Source organism: Desmodus rotundus, chromosome 1 (genome assembly GCF_022682495.2).
Source record: "Desmodus rotundus isolate HL8 chromosome 1, HLdesRot8A.1, whole genome shotgun sequence".
NCBI classification, from domain to species: domain Eukaryota; kingdom Metazoa; phylum Chordata; class Mammalia; order Chiroptera; family Phyllostomidae; genus Desmodus; species Desmodus rotundus.
This window is the reverse complement of record NC_071387.1, coordinates 105,401,468-105,408,478: the sequence shown is the minus strand read 5'-3', so window position 1 is coordinate 105,408,478 and position 7,011 is coordinate 105,401,468. Positions and strand designations below refer to the sequence as shown.

At 44.0% G+C, this 7,011-nt stretch overlaps 1 long non-coding RNA gene across 1 annotated transcript; it reads right to left on the bottom strand.

The window, feature by feature from the left end:
* Positions 1 to 402: 402 nt before the first annotated feature.
* Positions 403 to 3,586, bottom strand: LOC123480859 (uncharacterized). Its single transcript, XR_006656992.3, has 3 exons — positions 3,245 to 3,586; positions 1,981 to 2,133; positions 403 to 873 (listed from the first exon to the last, which is right to left on the bottom strand). It is a non-coding gene; the product is annotated as an uncharacterized lncRNA (long non-coding RNA).
* Between the last annotated feature and the right edge of the window lie 3,425 nt (positions 3,587 to 7,011).

Sequence of the window (7,011 nt, the reverse complement as noted above, 5' to 3'; positions counted from 1 at the left end):
GGGCAAAAGGCCCTGGCCAGGTAGCTCAGTTGGTTAGAGCATTGTCCTGACATGCCAAGGTTGCAGGTTCAATCTTCGGTCAGAAGCAACCAATGAATGGCATAAATAAGTGGAACAGCAAATCGATGTTTCTCTCTCTCACTCTCTCACATCAATAAATTACAAAAAAAAAAAAAAAAAAAGCAAAATAACCTTTGGACTTGGCCTAAGGCAACACTATTGCAAAGAACCATTTGCAAAGATAACAAGAAAGTGGTAATTATGACTATTGGATTGATGACTACTGGACTGAAAATTTAAAACCTTGTTTAGAATTAGCATCACTATGTTAGCTTATTTGCACCAATAGAAATGCCTTCTTTCTATTGATGTAATTGTTCCCCTTCCCTTTCTCATAAACACCCATTGCCTTTGTTTCCTAGTGGGAACACTATTTGGGCGTCTGCCTGAATTGATGATTCTAGAATAGCTATTCTTATTGATCTCAAATAAATGCTTGTTGCCTTTCACTTTGAAAAGTCTCTTTATTTTTAAGTTAACATAACAAAGGTCAAGCCAACAGAGGGTAAAACCAGATATAAGTTAACTTTTCTCCTATTTAAATCACTTCAGTCCAGGGCTGTAAACACAATTCCTCAGGGTCAGAGATCCAGATTGTTACCTCATAGTCCAAAATGGCTGGTTTATCACCTGCATGACACAAACAATCTGGCCGGCAGGAAAAAGGAAATGAAGTGCATGATTCTTTCCGTTAAGGCCATGACTCAGAAGTTGGACACTTCACATGGCTCACATTCCATTAGCCAGAATTTAATCAAGTGAGAAATACAGTCTTCCTCTACGTATGCTTAATTCAACCACAGGGATCTGGTACTAGAGGAATAAGAGTAGAAGGGGTGTTAGGGGACAATTACCAATCTCTGCCACAATCAGTGGAAGACCATCCCTGGCAAAGGGAACTACGAGTGCACACAAAGACTCTCAGAGAAAATGATACTAAAGCTAGGTATTAAAGCTTGATTAGGAGTGAGCTAGTCAAAGGGGACAGCCTGGGTAGAAGCATGGAGACCAGAGAGACGTCAATTTCTCGGGACACGAAGCCCAGGGTGGCTAAAGAATTAAGAGCAAGAAGAGAAGTCTCTGGAGAGGATGCAGCTACCCCAACCTTGTATGTCACTAAAGATCAGGGAGGTTAAGAAACTTGGCCAGAGTCACAGTCTGATTCTGTGATGTTGGGCGAAGTCAGGACTCAGCTGGTGAAGCCAGGACTCCAAGCCAGGTTTCCAGGATGCTTACAGTTTTAAAGTTATTATTTACTCAGTAGGATGTTTGTTTGTTTTTACTTTTTTCTCTGCATTAAATCACATCCCAGACTCCCTGGACACGTTGCCCAGGCATCAGTGTTTTGTTTGTTTGCTTGTTTGTCTGTTTGTCTGTTTTTAAGCTCCCTGGATAATTCATATGCAGGCAGGATTGAGAACAACTGGGTGCAACTATCTTCCTCTATCCCAGAGCATCTTCCGATGACCTTAAATTCCTTATTGCTACTGTCTAGGTGCTGTTTTATCATATCAGGAATGCAGTGTGCCTAAACAGAAGGAGGCCTGGATGATTTATTCCCACGTCTCTGCATCCCACATGCAAGAAAAATAGCTAAGAGTATTCTCCCTCTGCTTTTTTCCCTCCACTATGACTCCCACCAGGTGAAAAACAGGAGTCGGCTTGGCTGGAGGCGGGGAGGGGGTGCAGGCAGACAGCTGCTGGGGTTGCCTCTTCCCCCAGAGAGCTCCAATCCTGACTCCCAGAGTGGTGCAGCCCCTACTCCCACCCAACCCTCAGGTAGCAGCGGCTAGCTCAGTGCAGATGGAGTCCCGCCCTCCGCCACCGCCTCCTCCTCCACCCCCCCAGCCGACCCCGGCCCCCCCCACCCCTGCGCAGGCGGGCGTAGAAGGGAGTGGAGGAGCTACCGGAGGTACGAACAATGGAACTGGCTCCTGCTGGCTGTGTGCCTCTGCCTGAATTCTGCATCCTAAGGAACGCAGTTGGCCCCAAGGGCATTTCTCTCCAGGAGTCACCTTTTCCGTCAATATCCAGATAAGGCTGTTTTCCTCTCAGGCGAGATGGGACTCCCACCTGAAATGTAAAGTTTAACAGGCTGCAGTCTGCTTCTTCAGGAGCTGGTCGCTCCTGTGCCTGCCGCCCCTTCTCACTCACCCAGGGACCCCGTCTCTCTGTCTTCATGCCCACATTACACTATAAACCCAAGATAATTGTGTGGAGCAGAATGTCCTTCTAGCTTTGGGAGTGATCAGGGGGTAAGAGAAACTTTGCATTCCATGTTACAAAGCTCTCTTAAACAGTTGCCAGTCACTCAGTTCTGTGTTAGCTAGGAGTCTTTTGGTTACAAGTGAGTGAAACCCATTTGAAACCAGACTAAGCTAAAAAGGGAAAGTGATTGATTCTGATAATTGAAAAGTCCAAGGGGGAGATTTCAGGTCTGGCTGGATCCAACACCTATGTGAGGCTTGGCGCCTTTCCTCTTGAGTCTCTTCTCTCTTTTTCCGCTCTCTTCGTGTTTCCTCTAACTACCCTCCCCCTCTCTCCTCCTCCTTTCCAATCCCTCCACCCCTTCTACCCAGTAGATGCTAATTGCTCACACACACCCCAGTTGTGACAACCCTAAATGTATCTAAACATTGCCCAAATGTGTGTATGAATCACCCCTCCCTCCCCCCTTGTTTCAGAACCACTAGACTAAAGGAAGAAACATTTACCTGGGAGACAATTATGGGTTGGGGCAGGGAAGAAATCTGAATCTAGATTTCTCTGAAGATAAGATTCCTACTGTCACATTTTTTAGCTGATTTGGGGAAGACTTTATGAAATCATCTCTTATAGTCCCTAAAGCTTTCTGGATCTCTGCCATTGGTTTTTGGTGTTTTTTTTTTTTTAAATATTTTAATGCTGTGAGGGGAAAAAAGAGCATTTGAGAAGTTAAAGGATGGCATGCAAATGACTAGGTTTTTTTCAAGGTCAAGTAAACCAGTTTTGGGAGCAGGGTTTGATTGTCACATCTGCATCAAATTAGTGGCTTTTAAAGATGCACTAAATTGTCCCTTTGATCTGATAATTGCCTTTTTCTGGGGTGATGCCTCCCTCCTAGAACCAAAAGCCACTATTAACTTCTCCAGCTGAAAGAAAAATGTGATTCTCTCAGAGCTGATGTGTAAGACATTATACTCACTCAGACTTGGTTCTAACTTGACCATTTTCTTCCTGGAGTTTGGAGAATAACATCTGGCTCTCCTTCTGAACTTAGTTTCTTCTTCTGAGAGCAAAAAGCCTATACTGTCTGTTTCCCTTTTCATCCATGTGTCTGGAAACAACCAAGCATAAGTGCAGTTACTATCCAATGTATCGACTATCTTTGTCAGTGGCTCCCGGTGCAATTATTCTGTCTTCCTTTCCTGTGCTTAGAGGCAACTCTGTGGTAGGCAGTTAGACATGAGACCAGGAACAGAATATCACCAGGGTAGAAAAGACCTGGGTGCCTAGCCCCCTGGGTAACTTTTCTCCCAGGGCTGTGGTTTGTCACTAGTTGTTTGGCAGAACCCTTGGAGTAGGGACAAGAGGCCAAGGAATGGCCTCATGCAGCTCCCATGCGGGCCCTTGCACGACCATCCCCTTAAGCATTAGCTCCCATGGATAGCATCTGCACCTCAGCTGTGTTTCAGCTCCAGGCCCCCAAACGCAGCAAAACCAGATAGAAGACAGACAGGGCTACAGCTGACCTCAGGACCAGCTGCAATAGCTAATGACCCCCTGCTCTGGCACTGACCAATCAGTGGAGACCACGACCCTGAAAAGATACACCTATTAAACTGATGAATAGGCGATTGAGATTGAGATTGAGACCTCCTCTAAAATCCTGCCCCTAGAAGCTCTTAAGACCAAGGACCCAGCAGCTCTCTCCCCAGAAGAGAGCACAGATGCCTGAGCCTTTCTCCTCCCGTTCTCCCCCTCCTCCTTCCCTCTCCTCCCCTTTCCATCCCCCTCTCCATCCCCCTCTCCCTCTTCTTCTCCCAACCCAAGCACTTGCTCCAAGGACCCTTCTTTTACTTTTGTAATTTGTTTTCTAAGCCCACACCCAGCTTCTCCTGCCTCTGTGACTTTCTAAATAAACTTTCTCTTATAGTCTGAGTCTTGGATCTGAATCTGTCTTCGCCAGAACTCAAGAACCGAGGTTGCTGAACCCCACTGGTCTAACACCTGGTGCTGTTTTCACTGACACCAACAACTCTTTTTTCTTTATTTTAACATTTTTGCTTGCTCTGGACTGTATCTCAGGAAGAAATGTCTGAAGATCTCTTTGGGAAACAGTAAATAAATACCCGAATGTTGGGTTTTAAGCTGAATCATATGCAACTGATTTTTGTGGGTCAAAAATAACTGAATATTTGCAACTTTATATGCTACAACCTATTGTTTATTGGGACCTAGAAAAGCCACAGAAAGAACAATGCTCTCAGCTTCCAGACTTAGGGGTCAGGGATATCATTAAGTTAGAAATGGTCCCAAAATCCCAGCAATGCCTTGTGTAGAACTGCAGCTACCAGTAGCAGCCAATTCAGGTGTGTCCCTATTGGACCTAGGTATTGGTGGATGCTTGGAGGTAGGAAATAGGGGGCAGGGAGGAAACACTGGGAGAAACACAAGGGACACAAAACTTTTGAGGGTGATGGAGATGTTCACTATCTTGATTGTGGGGATGGTTGTATAAGTGTAAATATATGTCAAAACTCCAAATGAAATTGCACACTTAAAATGTGTGCCAATTATTGTATGTCAATTATTTTTAAAAGTTATATTCTGAACTGTTTCAATCAAAGATTATGTATTACTTTTTTTTTTTATCCTCACTCAAGGACATGCTCATTGATTTTAGAGAGAAGGGAAAGAATGTGAGATAGACAAAGAGAGAGAAATATCAATGCGAGAGAGAAACATTGATCAGTTGTCTCTCACATGCACCCTGACCAGGGACCAAACCCACAACCTAGGTATGGGCCATGACCAGTCATCGAACCTGTAACCTTTTGGTGTATGGAATGACACTCCAACCAACTGAGCACCCAGCCAAGGTTGTATTACTTTTTAATTATAAAATGATTTTGTCACACCCATCAGGATGGCCACTATAAAAAACAAACAAACAGAAAATAACAAGTGTTAACAAGGATATGGAGAAGTTGGAATCTTTGTGCACTGTCGATAGGAACGTAAGATGATGTAGCTGCTATGGAAAATGGTGTGCCCAAAAAGTTAAAAATAGAATCACCATATGAGCCAGCAACCTCACTTCTGGGTATATACCCAAAAGAATTGAAAGCAGGATCTCGAAGAGATATTTGCCCACTCATGTTTATCACAGCATTATTCACAGTAGCCAAGAGATGGAAGAACACATGTGTCTATGGACAGATGGATAAAGGAAATATGGTATACACCTATGGTGGAATATTATGCAGCATTGAAAAGGAAGGAAATCTCTCATATGCTACCATATGGATGAACTATGAAGATGTTATACTAAGTTAAATAGGCCAGTCAGAAAAGGATACATACTATATTATTCTACTTATCTGAATATATGAATATTTTCAGTGCAAGCAAGAAATGAACTATCAAGCCATGAGAAAACGTGGAAGAACTTTAAATGCATATTACTAAGTGAAAGAAGTCAGTCTGAAAAGACTCCATGTTGTATGATTCCAACTATATGACATTCCGGAAAAGGCAAAACTATAGAGACAATAAAAAAATCAGTGGCTGTCAGGAGTTAGTGGAGAGGGATAAATAGACAATTTTTAGGGCTGTGGAAATACTCTGTATGATACCATAATGATAGACACATGTCCTTATACATTTTTTCAATCCATAGAATGTACAACACCAAGAGTGAACTGTCATGTAAACTACGGACTCCGGGTGATAATTTGTCAAATAGGTTCATCTATTGTAACAAATGTACCCATTGGGTAGGGGATGTTGACAATGGAGGAGGCTGTGCATGTGTGGGGGCAGTGAGTAAAATGGAAGTCTCTGTACCTTCCCTCAATTTTGCTGTGAACCTTAAACTGCTCTAAAAAAAAAAAGTAAAAAATAAAAATGAGAAAACAAGATTGTTAGACAAGCTAACATTTGATAAGGCCATGGACACCTGTGTTTATGCAGCACTATTTTTCTTTTAAAAAGGGATATATGACTTGGCCATCCATTCTTCTGAGTTGTGTCTTCTGTTTACTCGGTAGTGAAGGAACTGGTGAGTCTGACTTTTCAGTGCTGTCTGGGACCAGCTTCCTAATTTCTGCTGACCTGCTAAGAAGTGGCTCTTTCCTTCTCATGACCACTAGAGGGAGCAAGGACCCCAAGCAGCTGTTGGCCTTTCAAGGAGCCCAGACAGCTGGGGTCAGGGCTGTGGCTAGTGATTCAGCATAGAAGGTCCCTCCCTGCCCTTTGGGAGAAGGAACAGCAGGCTCTCCAAAGCCCCAGGGCTACAGGTAAATACTTCTTCATCAGAGCATCTGTTGACATCTGGGGCTGCAGTTCCAGGAGACCCTGAAGAACAGCCTCCGGGAGTCTTTGATCCTCCTCAGTTTTGCATTTCTGAGCCTTGACCCCAGTAGCCAGTGTGAACCCTCCCAGTCCCTCTCCAGAGAGTCTGGCTGTGTCTGAGAGCACACAGGTACATTACAGGCTAGAATAACCCTGTAATAGATCAGGCTGCGCTTCCTGTACAAGTCTTGGTTTTCATTTACTGTAAGTAATCCTGTTTCTCCGATGAGACTTGAGAGCGAGAGGAGGGAAAAAGCTGCATCAGAGCTGTGAGCTTGCTGAAACCAAACCATCAGTGGCCAATGGCACCAAAGCAGCGACTCAGACCAACCTAGGCCTCTGATTTTATCTAATGAGCTCTGAAGAGAGGTTGCACTGGGAAGTGCTAAGCACCTG